The sequence below is a fragment of the Solanum verrucosum genome, unplaced genomic scaffold (assembly GCF_900185275.1).
Source record: "Solanum verrucosum unplaced genomic scaffold, falcon-dt-bn FXZP01000970.1, whole genome shotgun sequence".
Taxonomy (NCBI): domain Eukaryota; kingdom Viridiplantae; phylum Streptophyta; class Magnoliopsida; order Solanales; family Solanaceae; genus Solanum; species Solanum verrucosum.
In genome coordinates, this window is record NW_026020119.1 from 82,877 (window position 1) to 102,862 (window position 19,986).

The 19,986-nt window shown below is 48.3% G+C and overlaps 2 pseudogenes; both read left to right on the top strand.

Annotated features, from left to right (window-relative positions):
- Positions 1-742: 742 nt before the first annotated feature.
- On the top strand, positions 743-7,936 carry LOC125825714 (uncharacterized; annotated as a pseudogene).
- A 911-nt stretch (positions 7,937-8,847) lies between these two features.
- Positions 8,848-16,037, top strand: LOC125825715 (uncharacterized; annotated as a pseudogene).
- The last annotated feature ends 3,949 nt before the right edge of the window (positions 16,038-19,986 follow it).

Below are 19,986 nucleotides of genomic sequence, written 5' to 3' on the forward strand. Positions count from 1 at the left end.
GCATCTATTTTCGTGATGCAGGTCCGAGTACTAGCTACTGACGTTGATTCGAGCCAGCTGCGGTCGTGATCGGAGGCAAGGGTGATCACACAACGTCCTGGATTTGCTCGTCTACTACTGTACTTAATTTTGCTTGTCTTTTGCCTTTTTAGACAGCTTGTTTCTGTGGTCCAATTTTATGACTTGTACTTTTGTTAGCAGCCCTGTACTTGTGACTTCCAGGTTTTTGGAGGAATTCATTTTGTGTATATATGTTTATTCGCTTCTGCCCGTTCATGGCATGTTCTTGTTATAATTATTACTATTTTAGGTTGATTGGTTGGTTTTCTACCCTAACATCCCATTACTTCGAGTTTCGGGATATGGGTGGCTTGCATACTGGTGGGTCATATAGTAGGCGCCATCATGACCTGAGAAATTGGGTCTTGACAAATTGGTATCAGAGCCCCAGGTTCGTGGGTCTCACTTGTACAGAGATAACGTCTAGTAGAGTCCTGCAGATCGGTACGGAGACGTCCGTTACTTATCTTCGGGAGGCTACAGGATGTCTTCAGGAACGTGTCGCTTTTGTATCACTGTCGTGCATTGTGTGTCTTATCGATTTCTGAAAATCTTACTTGTTCCACTCTTTTACGGGATGGCTCTCACGCGTGGTAGGGCCCCAGCTAGTGGTAAAGGCCGACCTCGAGGTCGTGCCAGAGCTACAACACCAGCCCAGGACCGAGAGCAAACTCCGGAGCCGATGATAGAGCTACCAGCAGCTCCAGCCCAGCAGCAATCGAACGGCCCGGGACCAGCCCAGCCACCGCCCGAGCTTGTGGCAGCTCCAGGTATACAGGCGATGCTTGTACACATACTAGCTGCCATTGGGGGTATGCAGCATGCTCTAGCTCCAGCTGCTCCAGTACCGCACGGCAAGCCTGCACCAGCGACACCGGTTGTTCAACAGCTAGCGGCCCCGGTTGTTCAGCCTAACATTTGGAGGGCGTCATGCCACTTCAGGAGCAGAAGATGCTCGGGGTGTTCCTTAGACTATCACTGCCGAGGTTTTCTGGGGTGCGGGTGAGAATGCCCACGAGTTTCTACTTACTTGCCGCGAGCGGCTACATACTTTGGGTTTAGTGGAGTCGAGAGGAGCAGACTTCACCGCTTACCAACTAGACGGTCCCGCTAGGCAATGGTGGCGTACATATTTAGAGACCAGGGCAGCTGGGTCTCCACCGATCACATGGACTGAGTTTTCAGAGGCCTTCTTGGCCCGATTTATTCCCAGGAGCATCAGAGATCAGCTCAGAGATCAGTTTGCTCGGTTAGAGCAGGGCTCCATGACAGTATCAGAGTATGAGGGCTGATTCCATCAGCTCTCCAGGCATGCCGCCATGATATTACCTACTGAGGAGGAGAGGGTTCGTTGTTTTGTTCGGGGTTTGAGACTATAGTTGCGGATTGAGACTCAGTCTTTAGTCTCAACAGGCCGCTCATTTCTGGATGTAGTGGACCATGTCCGCACTATTGAGCACCTCCGTCGCGAGGCCCAAGGGGGCAGCGGCAAGAGAGCTAGACAGGAGGATAGCCTTGATAGGCGCCGTTTCAGACCCCGAGAGTCTTATGATAGATCTCAGCAAAGGTTTCAGTCGGGTCAGTCTAGTCGCCCCTTCCAGGCCTCTCTCCAGGCATCGGAGGGTGATCAGCACCGCCATATTGGTTTTAGTGCCGGTCCTAGTCGGGGCCGAGGTTGTTCACAGATAGGTTCTTCTAGCCGGGGTAGCCGACCTCCAGCTCTCAGTCGACAGTCCCAGTGGTGATATGAGTGTGGGGAGTTAGATCATTGGGACCGCGAGTGTCCCCATCGCAGGTTAGCCTTACCCGCTTCAAAAGCAGCTAGGCATGCGCCAGCGCCAGCACCAGCACCTCCAGCTAGAAGCGGAGGCCAGGGACAGGACCGCAAGGGTGGTCACAGGGGTATACGGGGTGGTCCCCGGGGAGGCAAGTTAGGGGGAAGAGCCGATGCACAGGGTCGGGGAGGCCAGGCCCACTTTTATGCAGCTCCAGCTAGAGTAGATGCTGAGACCTCAGACGATATGATCACAAGTACAGTGTTATTATGCCATCAGCCCGCATCCGCCTTATTTTATCCAGGCTCTACTTATTATTATATATCTGTTTATTGTTCTCCTCTATTGAGTAGGAGCCCAGAGGTATTGGTTGAGCCGTTGCGTGTTTCGACCCCGGTCTGTGATTCTTTAGTAGTGGATCAGGTATTTAGATCCTGTGTGGTGACTATTCAGAGTCGAGACACTAGGGTTGATCTCATTTTTCTTGACATGGTGGATTTTGAATTGATTTTGGGTATGGATTGGTTATCTCCCCACCGTGCGGTCTTGGATTGCTATGTCAAGATCGTTACTTTAGCCATGCCTGGTATTCCACCAGTGGTGTGGAAGAGCTTTTGTAGTCGCACGCCAGTTGGGATGATATCTTTTGTTCGGGCCCAGAGGTTGATGGCTAGCGGGTGTTTGGCTTATTTAGCTTATGTTAGAGATGTTAGTAGGGAGGGTCCTACCGTTGATTCAGTACCTATTGTTCGAGAGTTTACAGATGTGTTTCCTGCCAATCTGCCTGGTCTCCCTCCTGATCGTGACATTGACTTTCCTATTGAAGTAGAGTCGGGCACTAAGCCCATTTCTATACCACCGTACCGTATGGCCCCCGTAGAGCTCAAGGAGCTCAGTGTTCAGATTCAGGATCTCCTAGATAAGGGATTCATTCGGCCAAGTGTATCGCCTTGGGTTGCCCCAGTCCTCTTCGTGAAGAAGAAGCACGGTACTATGCGATTGTGCATCGACTACAGGCAGTTGAACAATGTGATAGTGAAGAACCGTTACCCCATGCCTAGGATTGATGATCTATTTGACCAACTTCAGTGTGCCGTGATATTTTCTAAAATTGATTTAAGATCCAGCTACCACCAGTTGAGGATTAGGGCAGCGGACGTCCCTAAAACTGCATTTAGGACTCGTTACGGCGACTATGAGTTCCTAGTGATGTCTTTTGGGTTGACTAACGCCCCTGCGGCGTTCATGGACTTGATTACTAGGATGTTTAGGTCGTACTTGGATTCGTTTGTCATAGTCTTCATAGATGACATTCTAGTATACTCGCGGAGCCGGGAGGAGCATGAGCAGCATTTGAGGATAGTGCTCCAGACTTTGAGAGGCCACGACTTTATGCCAAGTTCTCAAAGTGCGAGTTTTGGCTTGAGTCCGTAGCATTCTTGGGGCACGTGGTGTCTAAGGATGGCATTATGGTAGATCCCGCTAAGATTGAGGCCATTCGTGATTGGGCCATACCCACCTCTGTGACTGAGATTCGTAGCTTCGTCGGATTGGCAGGCTACTACAGGCGTTTTGTTGAGGGATTTTCTACTATAGCAGCGCCTTTGACTTGCCAGGATGTTCCGTTTGTGTGGTCGGAGGAGTGTGTGAGGAGCTTTCTGAGGCTTAAGGAGTTGCTTACCACCGCTCCTATATTGACTCTTCCAGTTGAGGGCGAGGGGTTTACTGTTTATTGTGACGCATCCGGCATTGGTTTGGGTTGTGTACTGATGCACAGGGCCGCGTTATTGCTTATGCGTCGAGGCAGCTTAAGCCGCACGAGCGCAACTACCCCACTCATGACTTAGAGTTGGCGGTGGTAGTTTTTGCGCTTAAGATTTGGAGGCTTTACCTGTATGGTGTTCGATGCGAGATCTATACTGATCACATGAGCCTTCAGTACATTATGAGCCAGAGGGATCTTAATTTGAGACAGCGCCATTGGATTGAGCTCCTGAAGGACTATGACCTCTTTATTCTCTACCATCCGGGCAAGGAAAATGTAGTAGCAGACGCCTTGAGTCGGAAGGCAGTGAGTATGGGTAGTCTAGCCTTTCTTTCTACTATGGAGCGACCATTAGCTTTGGACATCCAGTCCTTAGCTAACCGGATGATACGGCTTGATATCTCTGATTCCCGGTGTGTACTAGCTTATGTGGATGCTCAGTCATCTCTGCTGGATCGGATTCGCAGCCGTCAGTTTGAGTATGAGGACTTGGTGGCACTTCGAGATCGAGTTTTGGGAGGTGACAATGGCCTGGCTACCTTAGATTTAGATGGGGTTTTAAGATTTGGTGATCGACTTTGTGTTCCAAGAGTTTGGGGTCTGATTCAGATAATTCTTACCGAGGCCCATGACTCCAAATATTCTATTCATCCGGGCACAACTAAGATGTATCGGGACTTGAGACAGCACTACTGGTGGAGCGGCATGAGGAGATATATTGCGGATTATGTATTGCGTTGCTTAAATTGTCAGCAGGTTAAGGCCGAGCATTTGAGGCCTGGTGGCGGGCTTCAGAGATTACCCATTCCTGAGTGGAAATGGGAGAGGATCACCATGGACTTCGTTGTAGGATTACCCCGCACTTCCCGTGGTCATGATAGTATTTGGGTCATCGTGGATCGATTGACCAAGTCAGCACACTTCATTCCTGTCCGTACTTCCTACAATGCTGAGAGGTTAGTCCGTATCTACATTCGAGAGGTGGTTCGTCTTCATGGTGTGCCTGTTTCCATCATCTCAGACAAGGGCCCACAACTCACATCTAGCTTCTGGAGGACCTTCCAGGATGAGTTGGGTACCCGTGTTGACCTTAGCATAACTTTCCACCCGCAGACTGATGGTCAGTCGGAGCGCACGATTCAGGTTCTTGAGGACATGTTGCGGGCTTGTGTTATGGATTTTGGGGGTCAGTGGGACCAGTGTTTGCCTTTGGCAGAGTTAGCGAACAACAACAGCTACCACTCGAGTTTTCAGATGGCCCCATTCGAGGCCTTATATGGTAGGCGTTGTCGCTCTCCAGTTGGTTGGTTTGACTCTACAAAGCCCAGGTCGCGCGATACAGACTTAATGCGAGAGGCTTTAGATCATGTGAGGGTGATTCAGGATAGAATCAGGACAGCCTAGAGTAGACAACAGAGTTATGCAGACCGTAGGCGTCGACCGTTGAAATTTGCTGTTGGTGATAGAGTATTCCTCCATATGTCGCCCATGAAGGGTGTAATGAGATTTTTGAGGCAGGGCAAGCTTAGCCCCAGGTATATAGGTCCTTTTGAGATATTGAGGACAATTGGGGAGGTCGCATATGAGTTAGCTTTGCCCCCGGCCTTTTCAGGTATTCACCCAGTTTTTCATGTTTTGATGTTGCGCCGGTATGTTCCAGATGAGTCCCATATGAGTCAGTATGATGCAGTTGACTTGGATGACAGTTTGAGATACATTGAGGAGCCAGTTGCTATTTTGGCCAGAGATGTCAGACGGTTGCGTTACAGAGCCATTCCTGTGGTTAAGGTCCATTGGAGACATCGTCCAGTTGAGGAGGCTACATGGGAGACCGAGCAGGAGATGCAGGCGCAGTTCCCCGACTTATTTGAGCCTTCAGGTACTTCTTGACTCTTACTTTCGCGGACGAAAGTTCTTTTAGTAGTGGATATTGTAATGGTCGTCCAGGTCATTTTTAAATTAAAGCATTCATTCCATCGTTTAGAGCGTTCCTGTAGCGACCCCAAGTCATTTATGACTTGCCGGCACTGACTGTTCGGTCGCCTGGTCGTTCGTTTGGGTTTTAGGCCCGTTTCCCTGTTTTAGAGATTTTGTAACTTGAAAAGGTGACTTCGGTCATAAATTCAGGTAAAAGACCTCAGAATAAAATTCTGACGATTCCATCAGCTCCGAAATGACCAAATTTGGCTAGTAGCATGGTCAACACGATATCGAGACAATCGATACGAGTTTAGGGCCATTTGACGTTTTTGCCTTGCAATTGGCCTACAGTTGACTTTGGTCAACCTTCTTGGAAGACGTGCTCAGATGAAAATTCTGACAGCTAGGTTAGCTTCCGAATATCGATTTTGGTCTAGAATGACCCTTTGTTCACTTCCCGAGGCTTTAGATGCCCGTTGTGGAATCTGGCTCAAAACGATACTGGGTGTGGGACCCACTTTTCATCGAAGCGATCTCCAAAGGAAATTCCGACATCACCGTTGAGTCCGAAATATCATTTCCAATCAGATTCCATATATGGTTTGTGTTTTTCCGACTACGAACGAATCCGTAACATCGAAATTTAAGTTTGAAGAGTTGTTGAATTCTAATGCGGTGGTGACGTGACAGAGCCAGGCGACGCCACGTGACAGCGTGTTGAAATCTGGAAATTTCCAGATTTAAGGACAATTCTCGTCCTTTTTTTTCTTTTTTCTTCCTCATCTTCAAACATAGATATCTCTTCCATTTTAAGCTCAAATTAGCTGATTCAAAAGGCTAATTTCAAGAGAATTTCGTGGGGAATCTAGAGGTGAGCTCAAAAACGCGAGGGGAGGCTTCGTTTGAGGTAAGGAATCGAATTTAGCAACTGCTAGAGTGATTTTCGGAATGAATTTTTGTTGAACTTTGAAAGGTTAGATCTTGATCATCTTAGGTCCGTTTTGAGTCATTCTTTAGGCTAACTTGTAGAGTTTTTCGCAAGGATCGTCGTGGTATAATCTGTTTGGGTTGGAAGGGTCTCGTTTTTCCAGAATTTGGTGATCAAGGGGCTGCCAAGTCGTAAGTCAAGACTTATTAATGATTTTAATTGTTGGGACTGATTTGCTATGTTCTAGGCATCTTTTTGTGCTAAATTTTGGGGTATTAGTTTAGTAAGGTATTTGGGACGTTTTCACGGATTCGTTTTCGGGATTCCAATTGTGGGTCCCACAATCCCGTTTTAGACCCAATTTTGGGTCCGCCTCCAAAAAATATAATTTTATATTCGTAATGACGAGGTGATTAACCTTTTGATAGTGGAGAATTATTTGGAGACCGTTCGGAGTGGAAAAGCTCCGGTACCGTGAGTTGGAGCACGCGTGATCGGCTTTCAGGTAGGCTATGGCTTTCCCCTCGTGAGATTGAGCATGTTTAGGCAATTGTTTATTGATTTGCTTTAAGTATGGAGGGGTTCGGGTGTCGAGCATGCTAAATTTCTATAATTCCTGCCTTAGACCTTATTTCGGGAAATTGTTGGATTATGAAAGCATGACTCTGGATATTATTGAACATCCATACCTTGTGGTGTATATGATAATATTGATTTGAAGTATGTTTGGCCTTAGTCTAGGCTTAGACCAGTGTTGCCATAGACTTGCGAGGTTTCGAATATCGTTAGGCAGTAGAACTTTTTCCGACGTCGTTTCGGACGGTCAGCTTCTTGTAGACTGATATAGCAGACTTGAGTCTGATAGTCTGAGCCTTAGCTAGGCGGTAAATCAGCTTATGACCTTGTATCCATAATGCCCTGCGATTCTATCGGCTATAGATACCCGGTTAGAGTCCGTGGTCCAGCTTACCTGTGATCTGATTTTGGGTACAGTACCCGGTTCGAGTCCGTGGTCTAGCTTACCTGTGATCTGATTTTGGCTACAGTACCCGGTTCGAGTCTGTGGTCAAGCCCACCCGTGCCCGACCTTTGGCTACAACACCCGGTTCGAGTCCGTGGTCCAGCCTATATAGGTTGACTCATTAGCTATAGTACCCGGTTCGAATCCGTGGTCCAGCTTGCACGTGGTGCATTCCCAATTCCTTACTAAAGCTTCAGTTTAGTCTTTGATTACTCTCATCTGTAGGTTGAGGTTTTGGAGGTTGGAGATGTTCCGATTAAAGTCCGGGACGTAATGAGATCTTGAAATATAATTGGGAATGGTTCAGTTAAAGTCCGGAAATTGGTAATATTGTGAAAGACCTTTTAGCTCCATTCTTTTACTTCAACTGCAAGTGCATCTGCCGGGCTTATGGGGGTCCGTGCAGGTGGTTTCCTTTATTCTGCACGGGCGTACCCGTCGGGTTTATGGGAGCCCGACGGAGTTAGTTAGATTCCTTGTCTTTGTTCCCTGTACGCTCGTGTACATACCCATATTTACTACTCTTTTGCCCTTGATTGTGACCCTTTATTCGCATTTCAGTTCACTTTTGCTTATCTTGATCAGTCGGTCTGATCCTACTGGGTACCTGTTGTTTTGGTACTCATACTACACTCTGCATCTATTTTCGTGATGCAGGTCCGAGTACTAGCTACTGACGTTGATTCGAGCCAGCTGCGGTCGTGATCGGAGGCAAGGGTGATCACACAACGTCCTGGATTTGCTCGTCTACTACTGTACTTAATTTTGCTTGTCTTTTGCCTTTTTAGACAGCTTGTTTCTGTGGTCCAATTTTATGACTTGTACTTTTGTTAGCAGCCCTGTACTTGTGACTTCCAGGTTTTTGGAGGAATTCATTTTGTGTATATATGTTTATTCGCTTCTGCCCGTTCATGGCATGTTCTTGTTATAATTATTACTATTTTAGGTTGATTGGTTGGTTTTCTACCCTAACATCCCATTACTTCGAGTTTCGGGATATGGGTGGCTTGCATACTGGTGGGTCATATAGTAGGCGCCATCATGACCTGAGAAATTGGGTCTTGACAAATTGGTATCAGAGCCCCAGGTTCGTGGGTCTCACTTGTACAGAGATAACGTCTAGTAGAGTCCTGCAGATCGGTACGGAGACGTCCGTTACTTATCTTCGGGAGGCTACAGGATGTCTTCAGGAACGTGTCGCTTTTGTATCACTGTCGTGCATTGTGTGTCTTATCGATTTCTGAAAATCTTACTTGTTCCACTCTTTTACGGGATGGCTCTCACGCGTGGTAGGGCCCCAGCTAGTGGTAAAGGCCGACCTCGAGGTCGTGCCAGAGCTACAACACCAGCCCAGGACCGAGAGCAAACTCCGGAGCCGATGATAGAGCTACCAGCAGCTCCAGCCCAGCAGCAATCGAACGGCCCGGACCAGCCCAGCCACCGCCCGAGCTTGTGGCAGCTCCAGGTATACAGGCGATGCTTGTACACATACTAGCTGCCATTGGGGGTATGCAGCATGCTCTAGCTCCAGCTGCTCCAGTACCGCACGGCAAGCCTGCACCAGCGACACCGGTTGTTCAACAGCTAGCGGCCCCGGTTGTTCAGCCTAACAATTTGGAGGGCGTCATGCCACTTCAGGAGCAGAAGATGCTCGGGGTGTTCCTTAGACATCACTGCCGAGGTTTTCTGGGGTGCGGGTGAGAATGCCCACGAGTTTCTACTTACTTGCCGCGAGCGGCTACATACTTTGGGTTTAGTGGAGTCGAGAGGAGCAGACTTCACCGCTTACCAACTAGACGGTCCCGCTAGGCAATGGTGGCGTACATATTTACAGACCAGGGCAGCTGGGTCTCCACCGATCACATGGACTGAGTTTTCAGAGGCCTTCTTGGCCCGATTTATTCCCAGGAGCATCAGAGATCAGCTCAGAGATCAGTTTGCTCGGTTAGAGCAGGGCTCCATGACAGTATCAGAGTATGAGGGCTGATTCCATCAGCTCTCCAGGCATGCCGCCATGATATTACCTACTGAGGAGGAGAGGGTTCGTTGTTTTGTTCGGGGTTTGAGACTATAGTTGCGGATTGAGACTCAGTCTTTAGTCTCAACAGGCCGCTCATTTCTGGATGTAGTGGACCATGTCCGCACTATTGAGCACCTCCGTCGCGAGGCCCAAGGGGGCAGCGGCAAGAGAGCTAGACAGGAGGATAGCCTTGATAGGCGCCGTTTCAGACCCCGAGAGTCTTATGATAGATCTCAGCAAAGGTTTCAGTCGGGTCAGTCTAGTCGCCCCTTCCAGGCCTCTCTCCAGGCATCGGAGGGTGATCAGCACCGCCATATTGGTTTTAGTGCCGGTCCTAGTCGGGGCCGAGGTTGTTCACAGATAGGTTCTTCTAGCCGGGGTAGCCGACCTCCAGCTCTCAGTCGACAGTCCCAGTGGTGATATGAGTGTGGGGAGTTAGATCATTGGGACCGCGAGTGTCCCCATCGCAGGTTAGCCTTACCCGCTTCAAAAGCAGCTAGGCATGCGCCAGCGCCAGCACCAGCACCTCCAGCTAGAAGCGGAGGCCAGGGACAGGACCGCAAGGGTGGTCACAGGGGTATACGGGGTGGTCCCCGGGGAGGCAAGTTAGGGGGAAGAGCCGATGCACAGGGTCGGGGAGGCCAGGCCCACTTTTATGCAGCTCCAGCTAGAGTAGATGCTGAGACCTCAGACGATATGATCACAAGTACAGTGTTATTATGCCATCAGCCCGCATCCGCCTTATTTTATCCAGGCTCTACTTATTATTATATATCTGTTTATTGTTCTCCTCTATTGAGTAGGAGCCCAGAGGTATTGGTTGAGCCGTTGCGTGTTTCGACCCCGGTCTGTGATTCTTTAGTAGTGGATCAGGTATTTAGATCCTGTGTGGTGACTATTCAGAGTCGAGACACTAGGGTTGATCTCATTTTTCTTGACATGGTGGATTTTGAATTGATTTTGGGTATGGATTGGTTATCTCCCCACCGTGCGGTCTTGGATTGCTATGTCAAGATCGTTACTTTAGCCATGCCTGGTATTCCACCAGTGGTGTGGAAGAGCTTTTGTAGTCGCACGCCAGTTGGGATGATATCTTTTGTTCGGGCCCAGAGGTTGATGGCTAGCGGGTGTTTGGCTTATTTAGCTTATGTTAGAGATGTTAGTAGGGAGGGTCCTACCGTTGATTCAGTACCTATTGTTCGAGAGTTTACAGATGTGTTTCCTGCCAATCTGCCTGGTCTCCCTCCTGATCGTGACATTGACTTTCCTATTGAAGTAGAGTCGGGCACTAAGCCCATTTCTATACCACCGTACCGTATGGCCCCCGTAGAGCTCAAGGAGCTCAGTGTTCAGATTCAGGATCTCCTAGATAAGGGATTCATTCGGCCAAGTGTATCGCCTTGGGTTGCCCCAGTCCTCTTCGTGAAGAAGAAGCACGGTACTATGCGATTGTGCATCGACTACAGGCAGTTGAACAATGTGATAGTGAAGAACCGTTACCCCATGCCTAGGATTGATGATCTATTTGACCAACTTCAGTGTGCCGTGATATTTTCTAAAATTGATTTAAGATCCAGCTACCACCAGTTGAGGATTAGGGCAGCGGACGTCCCTAAAACTGCATTTAGGACTCGTTACGGCGACTATGAGTTCCTAGTGATGTCTTTTGGGTTGACTAACGCCCCTGCGGCGTTCATGGACTTGATTACTAGGATGTTTAGGTCGTACTTGGATTCGTTTGTCATAGTCTTCATAGATGACATTCTAGTATACTCGCGGAGCCGGGAGGAGCATGAGCAGCATTTGAGGATAGTGCTCCAGACTTTGAGAGGCCACGACTTTATGCCAAGTTCTCAAAGTGCGAGTTTTGGCTTGAGTCCGTAGCATTCTTGGGGCACGTGGTGTCTAAGGATGGCATTATGGTAGATCCCGCTAAGATTGAGGCCATTCGTGATTGGGCCATACCCACCTCTGTGACTGAGATTCGTAGCTTCGTCGGATTGGCAGGCTACTACAGGCGTTTTGTTGAGGGATTTTCTACTATAGCAGCGCCTTTGACTTGCCAGGATGTTCCGTTTGTGTGGTCGGAGGAGTGTGTGAGGAGCTTTCTGAGGCTTAAGGAGTTGCTTACCACCGCTCATATATTGACTCTTCCAGTTGAGGGCGAGGGGTTTACTGTTTATTGTGACGCATCCGGCATTGGTTTGGGTTGTGTACTGATGCACAGGGCCGCGTTATTGCTTATGCGTCGAGGCAGCTTAAGCCGCACGAGCGCAACTACCCCACTCATGACTTAGAGTTGGCGGTGGTAGTTTTTGCGCTTAAGATTTGGAGGCTTTACCTGTATGGTGTTCGATGCGAGATCTATACTGATCACATGAGCCTTCAGTACATTATGAGCCAGAGGGATCTTAATTTGAGACAGCGCCATTGGATTGAGCTCCTGAAGGACTATGACCTCTTTATTCTCTACCATCCGGGCAAGGAAAATGTAGTAGCAGACGCCTTGAGTCGGAAGGCAGTGAGTATGGGTAGTCTAGCCTTTCTTTCTACTATGGAGCGACCATTAGCTTTGGACATCCAGTCCTTAGCTAACCGGATGATACGGCTTGATATCTCTGATTCCCGGTGTGTACTAGCTTATGTGGATGCTCAGTCATCTCTGCTGGATCGGATTCGCAGCCGTCAGTTTGAGTATGAGGACTTGGTGGCACTTCGAGATCGAGTTTTGGGAGGTGACAATGGCCTGGCTACCTTAGATTTAGATGGGGTTTTAAGATTTGGTGATCGACTTTGTGTTCCAAGAGTTTGGGGTCTGATTCAGATAATTCTTACCGAGGCCCATGACTCCAAATATTCTATTCATCCGGGCACAACTAAGATGTATCGGGACTTGAGACAGCACTACTGGTGGAGCGGCATGAGGAGATATATTGCGGATTATGTATTGCGTTGCTTAAATTGTCAGCAGGTTAAGGCCGAGCATTTGAGGCCTGGTGGCGGGCTTCAGAGATTACCCATTCCTGAGTGGAAATGGGAGAGGATCACCATGGACTTCGTTGTAGGATTACCCCGCACTTCCCGTGGTCATGATAGTATTTGGGTCATCGTGGATCGATTGACCAAGTCAGCACACTTCATTCCTGTCCGTACTTCCTACAATGCTGAGAGGTTAGTCCGTATCTACATTCGAGAGGTGGTTCGTCTTCATGGTGTGCCTGTTTCCATCATCTCAGACAAGGGCCCACAACTCACATCTAGCTTCTGGAGGACCTTCCAGGATGAGTTGGGTACCCGTGTTGACCTTAGCATAACTTTCCACCCGCAGACTGATGGTCAGTCGGAGCGCACGATTCAGGTTCTTGAGGACATGTTGCGGGCTTGTGTTATGGATTTTGGGGGTCAGTGGGACCAGTGTTTGCCTTTGGCAGAGTTAGCGAACAACAACAGCTACCACTCGAGTTTTCAGATGGCCCCATTCGAGGCCTTATATGGTAGGCGTTGTCGCTCTCCAGTTGGTTGGTTTGACTCTACAAAGCCCAGGTCGCGCGATACAGACTTAATGCGAGAGGCTTTAGATCATGTGAGGGTGATTCAGGATAGAATCAGGACAGCCTAGAGTAGACAACAGAGTTATGCAGACCGTAGGCGTCGACCGTTGAAATTTGCTGTTGGTGATAGAGTATTCCTCCATATGTCGCCCATGAAGGGTGTAATGAGATTTTTGAGGCAGGGCAAGCTTAGCCCCAGGTATATAGGTCCTTTTGAGATATTGAGGACAATTGGGGAGGTCGCATATGAGTTAGCTTTGCCCCCGGCCTTTTCAGGTATTCACCCAGTTTTTCATGTTTTGATGTTGCGCCGGTATGTTCCAGATGAGTCCCATATGAGTCAGTATGATGCAGTTGACTTGGATGACAGTTTGAGATACATTGAGGAGCCAGTTGCTATTTTGGCCAGAGATGTCAGACGGTTGCGTTACAGAGCCATTCCTGTGGTTAAGGTCCATTGGAGACATCGTCCAGTTGAGGAGGCTACATGGGAGACCGAGCAGGAGATGCAGGCGCAGTTCCCCGACTTATTTGAGCCTTCAGGTACTTCTTGACTCTTACTTTCGCGGACGAAAGTTCTTTTAGTAGTGGATATTGTAATGGTCGTCCAGGTCATTTTTAAATTAAAGCATTCATTCCATCGTTTAGAGCGTTCCTGTAGCGACCCCAAGTCATTTATGACTTGCCGGCACTGACTGTTCGGTCGCCTGGTCGTTCGTTTGGGTTTTAGGCCCGTTTCCCTGTTTTAGAGATTTTGTAACTTGAAAAGGTGACTTCGGTCATAAATTCAGGTAAAAGACCTCAAAATAAAATTCTGACGATTCCATCAGCTCCGAAATGACCAAATTTGGCTAGTAGCATGGTCAACACGAGTATCGAGCAATCGATACGAGTTTAGGGCCATTTGACGTTTTTGCCCTTGCAATATGGCCTACAGTTGACTTTGGTCAACCTTCTTGAAGACGTGCTCAGATGAAAATTCTGACAGCTAGGTTAGCTTCCGAATATCGATTTTGGTCTAGAATGACCCTTTGTTCACTTCCCGAGGCTTTAGATGCCCGTTGTGGAATCTGGCTCAAAACGATACTGGGTGTGGGACCCACTTTTCATCGAAGGATCTCCAAAGGAAATTCCGACATCACCGTTGAGTCCGAAATATCATTTCCAATCAGATTCCATATATGGTTTGTGTTTTTCCGACTACGAACGAATCCGTAACATCGAAATTTAAGTTTGAAGAGTTGTTGAATTCTAATGCGGTGGTGACGTGACAGAGCCAGGCGACGCCACGTGACAGCGTGTTGAAATCTGGAAATTTCCAGATTTAAGGACAATTCTCGTCCTTTTTTTTCTTTTTTCTTCCTCATCTTCAAACATAGATATCTCTTCCATTTTGAGCTCAAATTAGCTGATTCAAAAGGCTAATTTCAAGAGAATTTCGTGGGGAATCTAGAGGTGAGCTCAAAAACGCGAGGGGAGGCTTCGTTTGAGGTAAGGAATCGAATTTAGCAACTGCTAGAGTGATTTTCGGAATGAATTTTTGTTGAACTTTGAAAGGTTAGATCTTGATCATCTTAGGTCCGTTTTGAGTCATTCTTTAGGCTAACTTGTAGAGTTTTTCGCAAGGATCGTCGTGGTATAATCTGTTTGGGTTGGAAGGGTCTCGTTTTTCCAGAATTTGGTGATCAAGGGGCTGCCAAGTCGTAAGTCAAGACTTATTAATGATTTTAATTGTTGGGACTGATTTGCTATGTTCTAGGCATCTTTTTGTGCTAAATTTTGGGGTATTAGTTTAGTAAGGTATTTGGGACGTTTTCACGGATTCGTTTTCGGGATTCCAATTGTGGGTCCCACAATCCCGTTTTAGACCCAATTTTGGGTCCGCCTCCAAAAAATATAATTTTATTCGTAATGACGAGGTGATTAACCTTTTGATAATGGAGAATTATTTGGAGACCGTTCGGAGTGGAAAAGCTCCGGTACCGTGAGTTGGAGCACGCGTGATCGGCTTTCAGGTAGGCTATGGCTTTCCCCTCGTGAGATTGAGCATGTTTAGGCAATTGTTTATTGATTTGCTTTAAGTATGGAGGGGTTCGGGTGTCGAGCATGCTAAATTTCTATAATTCCTGCCTTAGACCTTATTTCGGGAAATTGTTGGATTATGAAAGCATGACTCTGGATATTATTGAACATCCATACCTTGTGGTGTATATGATAATATTGATTTGAAGTATGTTTGGCCTTAGTCTAGGCTTAGACCAGTGTTGCCATAGACTTGCGAGGTTTCGAATATCGTTAGGCAGTAGAACTTTTTCCGACGTCGTTTCGGACGGTCAGCTTCTTGTAGACTGATATAGCAGACTTGAGTCTGATAGTCTGAGCCTTAGCTAGGCGGTAAATCAGCTTATGACCTTGTATCCATAATGCCCTGCGATTCTATCGGCTATAGATACCCGGTTAGAGTCCGTGGTCCAGCTTACCTGTGATCTGATTTTGGGTACAGTACCCGGTTCGAGTCCGTGGTCTAGCTTACCTGTGATCTGATTTTGGCTACAGTACCCGGTTCGAGTCTGTGGTCAAGCCCACCCGTGCCCGACCTTTGGCTACAACACCCGGTTCGAGTCCGTGGTCCAGCCTATATAGGTTGACTCATTAGCTATAGTACCCGGTTCGAATCCGTGGTCCAGCTTGCACGTGGTGCATTCCCAATTCCTTACTAAAGCTTCAGTTTAGTCTTTGATTACTCTCATCTGTAGGTTGAGGTTTTGGAGGTTGGAGATGTTCCGATTAAAGTCCGGGACGTAATGAGATCTTGAAATATAATTGGGAATGGTTCAGTTAAAGTCCGGAAATTGGTAATATTGTGAAAGACCTTTAGCTCCATTCTTTTACTTCAACTGCAAGTGCATCTGCCGGGCTTATGGGGGTCCGTGCAGGTGGTTTCCTTTATTCTGCACGGGCGTACCCGTCGGGTTTATGGGAGCCCGACGGAGTTAGTTAGATTCCTTGTCTTTGTTCCCTGTACGCTCGTGTACATACCCATATTTACTACTCTTTTGCCCTTGATTGTGACCCTTTATTCGCATTTCAGTTCACTTTTGCTTATCTTGATCAGTCGGTCTGATCCTACTGGGTACCTGTTGTTTTGGTACTCATACTACACTCTGCATCTATTTTCGTGATGCAGGTCCGAGTACTAGCTACTGACGTTGATTCGAGCCAGCTGCGGTCGTGATCGGAGGCAAGGGTGATCACACAACGTCCTGGATTTGCTCGTCTACTACTGTACTTAATTTTGCTTGTCTTTTGCCTTTTTAGACAGCTTGTTTCTGTGGTCCAATTTTATGACTTGTACTTTTGTTAGCAGCCCTGTACTTGTGACTTCCAGGTTTTTGGAGGAATTCATTTTGTGTATATATGTTTATTCGCTTCTGCCCGTTCATGGCATGTTCTTGTTATAATTATTACTATTTTAGGTTGATTGGTTGGTTTTCTACCCTAACATCCCATTACTTCGAGTTTCGGGATATGGGTGGGCTTGCATACTGGTGGGTCATATAGTAGGCGCCATCATGACCTGAGAAATTGGGTCTTGACAAATTGGTATCAGAGCCCCAGGTTCGTGGGTCTCACTTGTACAGAGATAACGTCTAGTAGAGTCCTGCAGATCGGTACGGAGACGTCCGTTACTTATCTTCGGGAGGCTACAGGATGTCTTCAGGAACGTGTCGCTTTTGTATCACTGTCGTGCATTGTGTGTCTTATCGATTTCTAAAAATCTTACTTGTTCCACTCTTTTACGGGGATGGCTCTCACGCGTGGTAGGGCCCCAGCTAGTGGTAAAGGCCGACCTCGAGGTCGTGCCAGAGCTACAACACCAGCCCAGGACCGAGAGCAAACTCCGGAGCCGATGATAGAGCTACCAGCAGCTCCAGCCCAGCAGCAATCGAACGGCCCGAGACCAGCCCAGCCACCGCCCGAGCTTGTGGCAGCTCCAGGTATACAGGCGATGCTTGTACACATACTAGCTGCCATTGGGGGTATGCAGCATGCTCTAGCTCCAGCTGCTCCAGTACCGCACGGCAAGCCTGCACCAGCGACACCGGTTGTTCAACAGCTAGCGGCCCCGGTTGTTCAGCCTAACAATTTGGAGGGCGTCATGCCACTTCAGGAGCAGAAGATGCTCGGGGTGTTCCTTAGACAATCACTGCCGAGGTTTTCTGGGGTTGCGGGTGAGAATGCCCACGAGTTTCTACTTACTTGCCGCGAGCGGCTACATACTTTGGGTTTAGTGGAGTCGAGAGGAGCAGACTTCACCGCTTACCAACTAGACGGTCCCGCTAGGCAATGGTGGCGTACATATTTACAGACCAGGGCAGCTGGGTCTCCACCGATCACATGGACTGAGTTTTCAGAGGCCTTCTTGGCCCGATTTATTCCCAGGAGCATCAGAGATCAGCTCAGAGATCAGTTTGCTCGGTTAGAGCAGGGCTCCATGACAGTATCAGAGTATGAGGGCTGATTCCATCAGCTCTCCAGGCATGCCGCCATGATATTACCTACTGAGGAGGAGAGGGTTCGTTGTTTTGTTCGGGGTTTGAGACTATAGTTGCGGATTGAGACTCAGTCTTTAGTCTCAACAGGCCGCTCATTTCTGGATGTAGTGGACCATGTCCGCACTATTGAGCACCTCCGTCGCGAGGCCCAAGGGGGCAGCGGCAAGAGAGCTAGACAGGAGGATAGCCTTGATAGGCGCCGTTTCAGACCCCGAGAGTCTTATGATAGATCTCAGCAAAGGTTTCAGTCGGGTCAGTCTAGTCGCCCCTTCCAGGCCTCTCTCCAGGCATCGGAGGGTGATCAGCACCGCCATATTGGTTTTAGTGCCGGTCCTAGTCGGGGCCGAGGTTGTTCACAGATAGGTTCTTCTAGCCGGGGTAGCCGACCTCCAGCTCTCAGTCGACAGTCCCAGTGGTGATATGAGTGTGGGGAGTTAGATCATTGGGACCGCGAGTGTCCCCATCGCAGGTTAGCCTTACCCGCTTCAAAAGCAGCTAGGCATGCGCCAGCGCCAGCACCAGCACCTCCAGCTAGAAGCGGAGGCCAGGGACAGGACCGCAAGGGTGGTCACAGGGGTATACGGGGTGGTCCCCGGGGAGGCAAGTTAGGGGGAAGAGCCGATGCACAGGGTCGGGGAGGCCAGGCCCACTTTTATGCAGCTCCAGCTAGAGTAGATGCTGAGACCTCAGACGATATGATCACAAGTACAGTGTTATTATGCCATCAGCCCGCATCCGCCTTATTTTATCCAGGCTCTACTTATTATTATATATCTGTTTATTGTTCTCCTCTATTGAGTAGGAGCCCAGAGGTATTGGTTGAGCCGTTGCGTGTTTCGACCCCGGTCTGTGATTCTTTAGTAGTGGATCAGGTATTTAGATCCTGTGTGGTGACTATTCAGAGTCGAGACACTAGGGTTGATCTCATTTTTCTTGACATGGTGGATTTTGAATTGATTTTGGGTATGGATTGGTTATCTCCCCACCGTGCGGTCTTGGATTGCTATGTCAAGATCGTTACTTTAGCCATGCCTGGTATTCCACCAGTGGTGTGGAAGAGCTTTTGTAGTCGCACGCCAGTTGGGATGATATCTTTTGTTCGGGCCCAGAGGTTGATGGCTAGCGGGTGTTTGGCTTATTTAGCTTATGTTAGAGATGTTAGTAGGGAGGGTCCTACCGTTGATTCAGTACCTATTGTTCGAGAGTTTACAGATGTGTTTCCTGCCAATCTGCCTGGTCTCCCTCCTGATCGTGACATTGACTTTCCTATTGAAGTAGAGTCGGGCACTAAGCCCATTTCTATACCACCGTACCGTATGGCCCCCGTAGAGCTCAAGGAGCTCAGTGTTCAGATTCAGGATCTCCTAGATAAGGGATTCATTCGGCCAAGTGTATCGCCTTGGGTTGCCCCAGTCCTCTTCGTGAAGAAGAAGCACGGTACTATGCGATTGTGCATCGACTACAGGCAGTTGAACAATGTGATAGTGAAGAACCGTTACCCCATGCCTAGGATTGATGATCTATTTGACCAACTTCAGTGTGCCGTGATATTTTCTAAAATTGATTTAAGATCCAGCTACCACCAGTTGAGGATTAGGGCAGCGGACGTCCCTAAAACTGCATTTAGGACTCGTTACGGCGACTATGAGTTCCTAGTGATGTCTTTTGGGTTGACTAACGCCCCTGCGGCGTTCATGGACTTGATTACTAGGATGTTTAGGTCGTACTTGGATTCGTTTGTCATAGTCTTCATAGATGACATTCTAGTATACTCGCGGAGCCGGGAGGAGCATGAGCAGCATTTGAGGATAGTGCTCCAGACTTTGAGAGGCCAACGACTTTATGCCAAGTTCTCAAAGTGCGAGTTTTGGCTTGAGTCCGTAGCATTCTTGGGGCACGTGGTGTCTAAGGATGGCATTATGGTAGATCCCGCTAAGATTGAGGCCATTCGTGATTGGGCCATACCCACCTCTGTGACTGAGATTCGTAGCTTCGTCGGATTGGCAGGCTACTACAGGCGTTTTGTTGAGGGATTTTCTACTATAGCAGCGCCTTTGACTTGCCAGGATGTTCCGTTTGTGTGGTCGGAGGAGTGTGTGAGGAGCTTTCTGAGGCTTAAGGAGTTGCTTACCACCGCTCATATATTGACTCTTCCAGTTGAGGGCGAGGGGTTTACTGTTTATTGTGACGCATCCGGCATTGGTTTGGGTTGTGTACTGATGCAACAGGGCCGCGTTATTGCTTATGCGTCGAGGCAGCTTAAGCCGCACGAGCGCAACTACCCCACTCATGACTTAGAGTTGGCGGTGGTAGTTTTTGCGCTTAAGATTTGGAGGCTTTACCTGTATGGTGTTCGATGCGAGATCTATACTGATCACATGAGCCTTCAG